This window comes from Dromiciops gliroides, chromosome 1 (assembly GCF_019393635.1).
Source record: "Dromiciops gliroides isolate mDroGli1 chromosome 1, mDroGli1.pri, whole genome shotgun sequence".
Classification (NCBI taxonomy): domain Eukaryota; kingdom Metazoa; phylum Chordata; class Mammalia; order Microbiotheria; family Microbiotheriidae; genus Dromiciops; species Dromiciops gliroides.
Window position 1 is genome coordinate 219,485,308 of NC_057861.1, and position 13,712 is coordinate 219,499,019.

At 38.4% G+C, this 13,712-nt stretch overlaps 1 pseudogene; it reads left to right on the plus strand.

Moving 5' to 3' along the window:
• LOC122747457 overlaps positions 1–11,018 on the plus strand; it is a 42,281-nt pseudogene extending 31,263 nt beyond the window's left edge.
• The last annotated feature ends 2,694 nt before the right edge of the window (positions 11,019–13,712 follow it).

Consider the following 13,712-nt stretch of genomic DNA (forward strand, 5'->3'; position numbering starts at 1 on the left):
TTGTTCTCAGAGGCTGTAGACTACAACACGAGCACCCTCAACCAATCAGCTTGAAGGACAGCTCCTTCCGGAGTGGGAGACAGGAAGTAGGAAGGGAGGATGGCTCTCTAGCTCTGGCCACTTTCATTCCAGAACCTCAGGTTGGTGGCGGAAGGAAGGAGAAGAAGGAGTCCATTCTGAACTCTAGGTTAGAAAGGTTTTCTTTCTCAATTTTCTGAGCTCCACCTGTTCTATCTTTACTAACTTCTAATATACTTTAATAAATGCTTAAGGTCCAAACACTGTTGCTGAAGTATCTAATTTATAAGTAAATCTTAGCTAGTTTCCCCCACACACACTGGGGGAGGAGGGCAGGTAAGGACACAAACATTAGATTTTAAATGTCACAATTCCTTTCACTCTTCCTTTCTTTTCTTCCTTTGAAATCATCAAGACATAACAGAAACACTCCCAGGCTCTCTATCTTACTAGATTCCCCCTATGTCCCCTGCTAATGATGAGGTTCTGAAAAGAAACATGCATCATCTCTCCATATTAGAATGTAAACAGTTCACCCTTGTTTAGTCCCTTATGAGTGTTAGTTCATATTTACTTTTTCATGTTCCTCTTGCCTCCTGTATTTGTATATCAATGTTTCTATGCAGTTTTGGTCTTTTCATCAAGAATATATGGACAAGCTACCCACGTTGGGGGCACTTAGGTGGTACAGTGGATAAAGCACAAGCCCTGGATTCAGGAGAACCTGAGTTCAAATCCGACCTCAGACACTTGATACTTACTAGCTGTGTGACCCTGGGCAAGGCACTTAACCCTCATTGTGCCACCCCAATACCCCCCGCCAAAAAGAATATATGGACATATATTTCATTAAAGGTTTATTTCCTACTGTAGGATTGATCATGATCAGCTTTTTTAAAATGTTGTATTGTATTTTTATTTATTTTGCTAACTACTTCCCAATTACATTTTTTAAATCTAAAGGTTTTCAAAAATTATTTTTGTAAGATTTTTTTGGCAAGATTTGTAAGATTTTGTAAGATTTTGAGCTCCAAATTTTTTCTCTCCATCCCCTTCCCCCTCCCAAAGACAGCAAGCAATTTTATATAGGTAATATATGTATAATCATGTTAAACATATTTCCCCATCAGTCATGTTGTTAAAAGAAGAATAAAAACAAAAGGGAAAAACACAAGAAAGAAAAAAACAACAAAATAACAAAAAAAGTGAAAATAGTATGCTTTGATCTGCATTCAGACTCCATAGTTCTTTTTCTGAATATAGAAAGCATTTTCCATCATGAGTCTTTTGGAATTGTCTTGGATCATTGTATTGTTGAGAAGAGCTAAGTCTATCACAGTTGATCACTGCACAATGCTCATGCTCGGCTTTTCTGTGTAAGTTACTCTCTCTATATATAGTTATTTTGTTTTGTTTTTTTAGTGAGGCAATTGGGGTTAAGTGACTTGCCCAGGGTCACACAGCTAGTAAGTGTTAAGTGTCTGAGGCTGGATTTGAACTCAGGTACTACTGACTCCAGGGCCGGTGCTCTATCCACTGCGCCACCTAGCCGCCCCTATATATAGTTAATCTATATCTATAACATAAGCTCTCCTCTCCTTTTAGGTTATAAATTCTAAATTCTGTGTCACTCTAGCTATGGCTCTTTGATGCTGAAATTATTTATGGCAGCTTTCAGTATTTTTCTTTAACTTGTAAACTCTAGATTTTGACTATAATGTTCTTGAAAGATTTTATGGTGACAGGTGGGTTCTTTCTGTTTTCACTTTGTTCTCCTATCACTTTTGTTGGGGGGGCAGGACAATGAGGGTTAAGTGACTTGCCCAGGGTCACACAGCTAGTAAGTGTCAAATGTCTGAGGCTAGATTTGAACTCAGGTCCTCCTGAATCCAGGACTGGTGCTTTATCCACTGAGCCACCTAGCTGCCTCTCACTTTGTTCTCTAGTTCCAAGGAAACTGGGCAGTTTTCTTTTAAAATTTCTTGGAATATGATATGTAGGGCTTTTTTGGTGATAGAATTCAGGTAGTCCATTTTTTTCTCCTCCAACTGATGTACAGGTCAGTTTAAAAAAAATTTTTTTCCAGTCTTTTGACTAATATTTCTTTTTGTCTCATATAGGTTCTAATTTATATTTGTTCCATTGTAATTTTCAATAACTCTTGGTAAGTTTCAATAAGTTATTTGAGTAAAATTTTGTACTTCTTTTGCAGAGTTAATTTTTTCCAATTCTTTCTTCCACAGCTCTCAATTCTTTTCCAATTATTTTCTCTAACACTCTCATTTAAATCATAAAATCCTTTTTAAGCTCTTTTAAAACTTTTGTTTCATCTTTTCCAGAAGTTCTAGTTGAATTTTGCCCAAGCTATGATTTCTTTGAGGCTTTGAATGTAGATTTTTTTTTGAAGTTATTCCCTTCTTCTGGGTTTGTATCCTGAACAACCCTCTCGCCATAATAGTTCTTTATGGTAGGATTTTTTTTGGGGGGGGGGGGGAGGCAGGGCAATGAAGGTTAAGTGACTTGCCCAGGGTCACATAGCTAGTGTCAAGTGCCTGAGGCAAGATTTGAACTCAGGTCCTCCTGAATCCAGGGCTGGTGCTTTATCCATTTGGCCACCTAGCTGCCCCTGTATTTGCTTTTATAGGCAATAGAAAGCCACTGGTATTTATTGGGGGGCGGGGAAAGAGGAATGGGGATGATCAGACCTACACTTTAAGAAAATCACTTTAGTGGCTGAATGGCAAATGGGTTGGATTGTGGAGAGAATTGAGGCCAGCAGACCCACCAATGGGCTACTGCCCTAATCAAGGCATGAGGTGATAAGGGCCTGCCCTAGAGTGGTGGCAGTGTCAGGAGAGAAGAGACCTAATCAGGAGATGTTGCAAAGATGAAATCAGAAGTCCTTGGCAATTGATTGGATATAGAGGATGAGAGATAGTGAGGAATCTAGGATGACTCCTAGATGGAAAGCCTGAAGAATTGGGAGGATGGCACTGCCTTCTACAGTAACAGGTGTAAAGTTGCTAAAATTCTAGCCAGTCTTTCTAAAATACCTAATGAGTGGTCGCCAATAAATTATAAGCTTTAGCAAGAGTTAGACTTTTAAGCATTTATTAAGGAGAATAAGAATTGGGTGAAGAGAGAGAAAAAGAGGCCTAGATTCAGCTATCTATCTCAGGAAGCCTGCATTTCTGCTCCACTCTCCATGAGAGTCCTGATGAAAGAGAGCAAGAGAGCCAGCCTCGCCCCTTCTTCCTCCCACAAGCCTCCTGTGAAACTGGGAACATCCCATCCACATGCACACACAGCTCCAAGCTAATTGGCTGGTAGCTTTGATAGACAGTACCCACGAGCAAACGTTACTTCCTGACACCAAGGAAAAGCCGCATGGCTTGCCCTCAGATACCTTCTCCTCATGGCGGAGCTTTCCTACAGTAACTCTCTAGCAGGTGGCATCGCTCCAATCATTACAGTCCCCCCTTTGTTTCTTTGATGAACATGGAGTGTTTCCTTGACAAAACAGTAGAAAACAATAGAATATAATATCCTATGTTAACAAACTATATGTTAATAACAATATAGAAAAGGGAGAAAGGGGAAATTTTGTCCAGAGGGATGGTCCTTCATGAACCAGCCTTCTGACACTGGTCTGCGGAGGGAGGGCCTCTGCAGAGAATGCATATTACAAATGGTGTATATAATAACAGAAGGAAAAAAAAAACCAACAAAACAAAATTGTTCATTTAAAATCTTTGAACGTCTTTTCTCAGATGATTCTTGGGATGTCCTCTGGGTGTAGTCGTGGAATGAAAGTCTTTTCAGGGGTTGATGTGTGGATGCTGGTAATCAGCCAGTAAACTTTCCTATAAAATTGAGCTTAATACAACTTTAAAATAGCTTTGTCAATAATCAAATCAAACAATGAGAGTTCTCAAAAACATGTCTAAGGGAATTCAGATCTTAGTTGTTATACATGAAACATATAATGAAACAAAAATTGAAACATTCTTTAAAATTAATGTTAGTATAGTCCCCCCTTGTGGAGGGGTAATTGAGAAGACAATTGCTGCGATATTAATTTTTAAAAATAATTTTTATATTTATTTCATCACTTTTTGCATCACCTGCCTAATTATCCTCATGCCATTATGAGAAATTTAAAAATCTAGTATAATTAGTAACAGGTGTCAAGGCCAAATTCAACACTGTATTTATCATGACACCTGAGATAATTATGGGGGTTACCATAAAAGAACAGAGAAATGATGGGATATGAGCATTCCCACACTTGAGCAATATATACTGCCCATGCAGTATGCCAGGCTTAAAATAGATGGATGTAATATATGTCCATGCCACCGAGCATATTGGAGGAAACTGAGTCAGTCTTAATCAGATGCATGGGATTGAGACGTCCATGGCATCAGGCATAAAGGAGGGGGCATAGAAGCCAGGTGTAGAATGAGATGGGTGGGATGAAAACTTCCAGCCATCTGTACAATATTGTGGGGAAAAATTAAACCAAGAGAAACCAATCTTAACATTTGTCAAAAGCTGTTCCCTTGGCCGTACCTTGACTTCATCATGTCTCCCCTCATGTGACAGTTCAACATCTGCTCTTGCATGTATTCCTCTTCTGATCAGATGGCATCCTGGCCAAATGGCATCTGATAACTCAGAATGAAGGCAATTAATGTCTTAAATGATAAGTTCCCATAATCCAAGTGAAGCAGTATAGAGGGAGAAGAAGACCCAGGACAGAACCCTGAGGGATAACTACATTAGAGGGCATGATCTAGTGGAGGATCCAGCAGAGGAGACAGAGAAGGAGTGGTCAGAGAGGTAGGAAGGAAACCAGGAAAGAAGAGTGTCCTGAAAACCTAGAAAGAGAGAATATCAAGGAGAGAGTGATCAACAATAGTGTCAAAGGCTGCAGAGAGGTCAAGGAGAATGAAGATTGAGAAAAGGCCTTTGGATTTGTAAACTAAGAGATTATTGGTAACTTTGGAACTTTTGGTGGAATAATAAGGTCAGAAGCCAGATTGTATCTACGTATTCTATATGTCCTTTTTTTTTTTCTTTGCGGGGCAATGAGGGTTAAGTGACTTGCCCAGTATTACACAGCTAGTAAGTGTCAAGTGTCTGAGGCCAGATTTGAACTCTGGTCCTTCTGAATCCAGGGCCAGTGCTCTATCCACCACGCCACCTAGCTGCCCCCTATATGTCCTTTTAAAGGAGTTTAGCTACAAAGAGCAGAAGACAAATATGACGATACTTCCCTAGATCTGTGGTCCAGCATGAGGTAGTGAGCAAGACTGCTGCCAGTTAGTACTTTTCTGCTCCCTTCAAAAAGTCAGTATTCCCTTCACAATCAGTATTCTCTTCACAGAACCATCGATAAAATGTAATTAAAAACAAAAACAAATGAAGAGATGTATGGTAGCCACGAATAGGCTGAGGAACAGGAGAAACAACAGAGAAGATAAAATCAAAGATCTGTATTATCTGAAAATGAGGTGGGCCTATTATGTAGTGAAAGCAATAGATAACCTGTGGAAAACCTGTGTGATCCACTGGTATCCATATAGTGTAAAGAGCTCTAGGAGCCTGGATATAATACCTCTGAAGGATTTGTGGGAGGACATAGATAAGAATCACCCAGGATGGAAAGGTAGGGATGAATTGCAATCTATCCCTCTAATAATCTATCTATTATTTTGATAGATGATACATATCCATCAAACCACTGAAGTCTCTTCCCTCTCCCTCCCCTCCTTTTCCATCTATTATAGAGTACCAGTTAGTTCTTACTCTTCTGATTTATAGTAGCAAACGCTCAAGGGGCGGGGGAGGGGGAACTAGAATATTGGTTCATCAGCAAGAATATGAGAGGTAGTTTGTCTATGATGGAGGGGCATATAACTCTTGAGTCAATAACATGTTGGGGTAGCTGACAAAAAGTATAATAGGGCCAATAACAACCCCACTCTTACTAATATGTAAAGCATTATCAGCTTAACGCAGTCCCCAACATGGACTTCAGAGTATGTGTAGATAGTCTATGACTGTGTCTGATCTACTTACCATATGATGAGACTAAAAAAAATCCTATCATCTTAGCTAGAACTGAGCATACATATAAAAAGCCCCAATGACTTGACCTTGTTCTCTTTCTTTGTCTGGTTATGGTGGCATGAAGAGGGAAGGATTGCTGTTGATCTGGTTGAGAAAATAAAGAGATAGAAATAATGGCTTACTCTTCCCACTCAAGTGGATATGAAGCCATGAGAAAATGGCTCTGCTATTGTTTCAGTCCCTTTTGTACCTATTCTTTCTCAACGTAGGTGAAATAGTTGGAGATGGGATAGACTTGGCCTTCTTTATAGGCCTTTTGAGCATCAGAAGTTCAAGAAAACCACTAAATGTCCAGGAACTAATGTCCATAAGTTTGTGAGCAGTCAAATTCGTTCAACCATCATAACCCCAAAGAACAACAAGGAACCAAACTAGTACTGGATAGTCACCCTAACTCCCAACTCCCACAGCCAAAATGTCTGCTCCAACAAACACTGGGAAGTGCACTTGTTGGGACAAATGCTTTATAGCAATCACTTTATGTTTGAATACATTCTCTCCAGGGATCAAAGTTATGTGGTGGAGAGTGTGAACCAAGTTCAGAGACAAGGTTAAACTTCTGGTTTTGTTTTATCTTCTCATTAAATGATCCTTTGTAAAAGTTAGTGTTCGTTGATACACAGATGCTACTCACTGAGTTAATATGAATTACTTGTACAAAACCTGTACCTGTAACAAAACCTTGTCAGTTTGTCTTTTCTATGAAAACTTCTAAGTTCCAGAAGAAACTGAAATAGGCTGGGATAGAATACCTATATATTATTTTACAGTATGTTAATATTTTTGTTTCATATTCATTAATTGTATTACCATGTAATTTTCTTTTTTAGCTATAGGTGGTGCAATAGATAGAGCAGAGATTTGGAGTCAGGAAGACAGTTCAAATCTATTCTCAAATACTCACTAGCTAGCTGTATGACCCTGGACCAGTCACTATTTGCCTCAGTTTCCTCAACTGTAAAATAGGAATAATAATAGCACCTATCTCTTCCCAGAGTTGTCATGAAGATAGGATGAGATAATATTTGAAAAGCATTTAGCATAGTACCTGGCCCACAGTGGACATGATGTAAATGCCAACTATTATTATTAATTACTATATCTTTGCTAGGTTTGTTGTCACAATATAATTCCAAACTCCCTTCCCAGTTTAATTTAACTCTATCTCCTTTGTTCATGTTCAAGCCAAATGGGATTGCTAATTGTTTTTGAGTCTAATCTTATAGTTTCCTGAGTCTGCCATTGGTACAGGCCCCCATGCTAACCCCATTTCCCGGAATATGGTCCCTACATATCTCTATTAATTGAAATTCTTCTCTTCTTTCAAGATCCAAGTCAGATGCCAACTGTCTCTTGAAGCTTCTCTGCCTTCAGGGTCATCATAGCTCAAAATTACAGTTCTGTTGGGGATCACCACTGGTACTTGAAACTAAGAAGATCAAATGAAACAGAACAGAGACCTCAGACCTATTTTTTGGGACCAGAGTAAAACAGTGAAGGGGAAGGATATGCCCTTCCCATTTCAGTTCATAAACCATACTATAGGTAAACAATATGTGATCCTCACCCTCTGGACTCAGCAAGAAAAAGAAAAATTGTCCCAGTCTCCACATTTTAAGATTCAGACTGTTCTGGCTACACAGCCAATCAAAGGAGGCTACTCCCACCCATGGGGTAGGGAACACATAGAGGCATGATGCCTCCGTTTTAGACAATTTGGGCATGTGCTAAGGCCCTCATTATGTTCTTTCCACCTTTTCTCATCTCATTTCTCATAGGCATTCAGGACCACAAATTGCTTCTGACTATTCCACAGATGATGGTGGATATTGTATTCTTCTCTTTGATGTAATCTATTGCTGCTTTTTACTATTTTCTTTCCCCCAGGTACTATTTAATAAATCTTTTGACCTGTGCCTTTTGTCCATATTACTATTATCTCCTGTTAATTTTATTGTTGTATATAAATCATCTGCCTTTCTAAATTTACTTAAAACTCCTTTGTAACCAAGTTGTTGTTCGTTCATTTTTTTTCAGTTGTATCCAACTCTTCGTGATCCCATTTGGGGTTTTCTTGGCAAAGATACTAGGGCGGTTTGCCATTTCCTTCTCCAGCCCATTTTACAGATGAGGAAACTGAGGTAAACAGGGTTAAATGACTTGCCCAGGATCACATAACTAGTTAGTGTCTTAGGCCAGATTTGAACTCACCAAGATGAATGTTCCTGACTATAGACCTGACACTCTATCCACTGTGCCACCTAGCTGCTAAATCATGGATACATGATCTTGTAACCAAGATCATGATCAATTCTTGTAAAAATTCAATTACCCTTTTAAGCAGAAATGCCATTGCTAGGCATGGACTATATGGAGGTCAAAGACAGAAAGGAAGGTCCATATACTTCAAAATGACCATGACAACACTTTTTTGTGGCAACGAAGTACTGGAAACAAAATAGGTACATTTTGAATGGCTAATCCAATTGTGATATAGGCTTGTAATAGAATACAATTCCATAAGAAAATATGATTACGAAGAATTCAGAGAAGTATGGGAAAACATATAAACTGATATAGAATGAAATTAGGAAAAACAGGATAGCATTATATACAATGACTACAACAATATAAATTTTTTTTTTCTAGGGCAATGGGGGTTAAGTGACTTGCCCAGGGTCACACAGCTTGTAAGTGTCAAGTGTCCGAGGCAGGATTTGAACTCAGGTACTCCTGAATCCAGGGCCGGTGCTTTATCCACTGCGCCACCTAGCTGCCCCCAACAATATAAATTAAAAAAAAAAAAAAAAAGAAACCTGAATGCAGTATAATTATAATTATCAAGCTAAGTCCTGGAGAAAATTAAGAAAAATGTATCTACTTCCCTTCTTTGCAGAGGTGAAGGACTTAGATGTTTAGAAAACAGTTTAAGTTCCAATTAGTTTTAGTTCAAATGATGACTCCCATGAGTGTTCTCATTATTCAAGTTCTCACTATTTGAAATTATAATTACATGTAAAATACAGTGACTGGTTCTAGCCCAGTGGAAATTTACAAATGCATTTTTAATAAGTTTTTAAATCTGCTTATTAACATAACAGCAAAGGATAAGAAAAATGTATTTTTGATTCCAGTTTATTATGAAGTAATAGGACAGTCTTGGTCCTTCCACTGCCCCTACCACTGACCTTCTACATCCACCCCTATTCATTCTGCACACAGAATCCTCAGGCACGGAAGAAGAATGAGCTGGTGCAAAAGGCCAAATTGGTTGAGCAGGCTGAGAGATATGATGCCTGCAACATATGATGACATGGCAGCCAGCATAAAGTCTATTACTAACTGTGGAAATTTATTTTGATTTGGGGACCCTACCTTTAGGCTGAGATTAGAAAGCCTTAAGCCCTCAGGGTCTCTCCCCCTCCTCCTCAGCTTCAGCTGAGCGGAAAAAGCCCCGTGGGCTATACAAGATGCCAGGTCAGACAGCTGGGGGGAAAAAAAGCCCCAGCTCCCTCCGACCTGAGCAGAGCTATCTGAAAGATCCCGGATAGCCTGTGCTGAGGCATGAGGCTCAAGAGCACCCCCACCAGCTGCAGCTCTGGCTGGCGGATTAGCTTGGTCTGTGGGGGCAAAGGAAGCCCCGAGATTTTAGTGGAGAGAAGAAAAGTTATATATAGACCTGGGAAAAGAGGAAGAAGCGAGGACGGACTAGATAGAGAGACAAGTTTAAGGGGAGAGGGGGGGGCGGGGCTGACTAGAAGAAGACGGACTAGATAGACTAGGAGGAGAGAAGGCTGACTAGAGGGGAGCACGGACAAGAACAGAGGAGAGTTCGGTTCGGAAAAGGAGAGACCGGGCTGACAAGGTTACAGGCCTTAATACAAACCAGGGAAAGTGTAATGTGACCTGAGGCGGCTAAGGCCCTTATTGTATTCAAGAAGTTCGAAGAGCAGCAGGTGCGAAAGAGAAAGCAGTCAGGTTGTACATTTTATTTCCCTGTATTCTTAATTTTCAACAGTATCTCATAAATAAACTTTGCTTTGATTATTTGGTTAAGAGGCTTCTTAATCTTTAGTTTATCAGTTTGTGAGCAGTGTGGTGGAACTTTATAAACGGCCCATATTAAATTAAACGCAGTCAGATAGCCAAATAGTAAAAAATCCCCAGATTAGTCCTCCAGTCAGATTAGCCCCCCAAATTAGGCTAGTCAAGTCAAAAATATTTAAAATAACCAAGGAACTGCATTACCTAGTAAGGAGAGAAATCTTCTCTCTGGGGCTTACGAAAATGCTGTAGGAGCCTAAAGGACATCTTGCAGGGTCTTTTGAAGTATCTAGCAAAAGACGGAAGATGATGAGAAAAAACAACAGATGGTCCAAGAATATATACAGAAAACAGACCAAACTAGGAGATCTTTGCAATAATGTAATGCCTCTATTGGAAAAGTTCCTGATTCCTAATGTTTCACAAGCAGAAAACAAAGTTTTCTATTTGAAAATAAAAGGAAGTTACTACTGTTATTTGGCTGAATTTGCTTCTGTTGATGACAAGAAAGGAATATTGACTCAATCACAACAAACATATCAAAATGCATTTGAAATCAGCAAAAAAGAGAAGCAACTAACATATTTTATAAGACTGTATCTGGTCCTGAATTTCTCCATGTTCTATTCTGAGATTCCAAACTTTTCGGAGAAAGTTTGCTCCTTTGCAAAGACAGCTTCTGATGAAGCCCTTGCTGAACTGGATACATTAAGTGAAGAATTACATAAAGACTACTGCAGTTACTGGGAGACAACTAGACATTGTAGATATGGGACATCCAAGGAAATGAATCTGAAGCAGGAGAAGGAAGGGAAAATTAACCAGCCTTCCAACTTTTGTCTGTTTCATTCTGAAATTTATCCAGTATTTGATTTATCATACATGCTATCACACAGGGTTTTTGTTTACAACTTATGACAAGTTTATGTCACTTCTCTTTGGATTTCTGTATTTCCCATGGAGTTTTAGTTTTAATATTTGGGAAGCAAAGCCAGTTAACATTTGGGAAGTTATTTGTTTTCGTTTGAGGTAGCCAACATGGAGACATGGGGTTTTTATACATGTTTTACATGTTTGGCACAGTACTCTTGATACCCTGTGATTTCACAATGTTAAAATAACTTCCATGTTTAAGCAAAGAAAGCTGCCTAAATTTTGGCCTGTCTTGGTCAAGGGGAAAAGGAATAGTTGGCTCCAGCCACAGGTGTAGTTATTTGTGGGTGCTTTAGGGATGGAATACTCATGACTATGGTGGAAACAAAGGTCTCATAGATATAATATGTCACAAATACTATGTATATGTGTGGAAAATACAATCTTGATGTGTATGCTTTTATAAATACAGTTGCAAAAGTGTTCTTTAAGATTGTTTTAACTAACTTAATTTACTTCAGAAAAGGGCAGATGTTGGCTAAAAATTGGAAATCAAAGGAATGCCCACCAATTGTGGAATGGCTAAACAAGCCATGGCATATGATGGTGACAGAATATTATTGTACCATAAAAAATGTTAAACAGGATGACTTCAGAAAAGCCTGCAAAGACTTGTATGAACTGATGTGTAGTGAAGTGAGCAGAACCAAGAGAACCTTGTGCACAGTGACAGCAATATAGTTTGATGAAGAACTGTGAATGACTTAATTATTCTCAACAGTACAATGATCCAAGACAACAATCCCAAAGGACTAATGATGAAGCAAACTATCCACCTCCAAAGAAAGAACTGATATTGATTGAGCACAGACTGAAGCATGCAATTTTTCACTCTTTTATTTTTTCTTTTATTCAAGTTTTCTTATACAAAATGACTAATGTGGTAATGTTTTACATGATTGCACATGTAATAACTCACATAAGATTGCTTACTGCCTCAGGGAGGGGGGAGGGGAGTGAGGGAAGGAAGGATAAAATTTGGAACTCAAAACTTTAAATAAAAATATTTATTATTAAAAAAAAAAGAGGGGCAACTAGGTGGCTCAGTGGATAAAGCACTGACCCTGGATTCAGGAGGACCTGAGTTCAAATCTGGCCTCAGACACTTGACACTTACTAGCTGTGTGTTCCTGGGCAAGTCACTTAACCCTCATTGCCCCGGGGGGAAAAAAAAGGAAAAGGGTTCACATTCCATTACGTGTAAAATTACCTGCTATTTGCTTTCATTATTTTTGATAGGCAATCTTGTGTGCCCAATATATCTTGTTTTTGTTTTTGTTTTTATAGTGAGGCAATTGGGGTTAAGTGACTTGCCCAGGGTCACAGAGCTAGTAAGTGTTAAGTGAGGCTGGATTTCAACTCAGGTACTCCTGACTCCAGGGTCGGTGCTCTATCCACTGCGCCACCTAGCTGCCCCTTGCTTTCATTATTTTTGCTGCCCTCATTTTATTTGTATTTAAATAATTTAGGCAACCTAAGAATACATATATAAAATGAATTTCTTGGTATTAAATCATTTTGTATCAAGCACAACAGTAAGACAAACAAAAAACCCCATGTGTTTAACTTTTTTTCATTTTTTGCTTTAGTAATTTTGATATCTAACATGAAAGATGCTATAAAAATAATTAACAAATATCTTGAAATGATGGCTAGTATTGTTTAATATCTTCTGAAATTTTTGTGAACAATTCAAGCATAATTATTATTTTTAGCATAATTATTTAAAAAATAATAATAACCATTTTTATTTAAAGTTTTGAATTCCAAATTCTATCCCTCCTTTCCACACTCTACTCCCCCCTCCTTGAGGCAGGAAACAATCAGATATGTGCAATTATGTAAAACATTACCATATTAGTCATTTTGTATAAGGAAACTTGAATAAAAGAAAAAATGAAAGAGAGTGAAAAATAGCATTCTTCAGTCTGTGTTCAATCAATATCAGTTTTTTCTTTGGAGGTAGACAGTATGTTTCATCATTAGTCCTTTGGGATTGTCTTGGATCATTGTACTGTTGAGAATAGTTAAGTCATTCACAGATCTTCATCAAAAAATACTACTGTCACTGTGCACAAGGTTCTCCTGGTTCTGTTCACTCACTATACATTAGTTCATACAAGTCTTACCAGGCCTTTCTGAGATCATCTTGTCATTTCTTATAGCACAATAGTATTTCATCACAATCACATACCATAGCCTGTTCACTCATTTCCCAATTGATGGGCAATCCTTTGATTTCCAATTCTTAGCCGCCACAAAAAGAGCTGCCCAAGCATAATTATTAAGAACATATGTATTAAGTGGATGTAAGTAGAATAAACATTTTATGAATGGGGAAAAACAACCAAAGTAAGAGAGTAAGTATGGCAAACAAATTTTTTTTAAATTTTAATTACTGAATGTCATACCTAAAAATATACCAATAATATAATGAAAATGTTATTGTCAATTAAAATATTTTCTCAGTGTAAACTGAACTATTTTTCTTTAAATGTTCATACATGTAACCTATATCTGAATGTTTGCCACCTTGGGGAGGGGTAAGGGGAAGGAGGGAAGTCAGGATAGAATTTGGAACT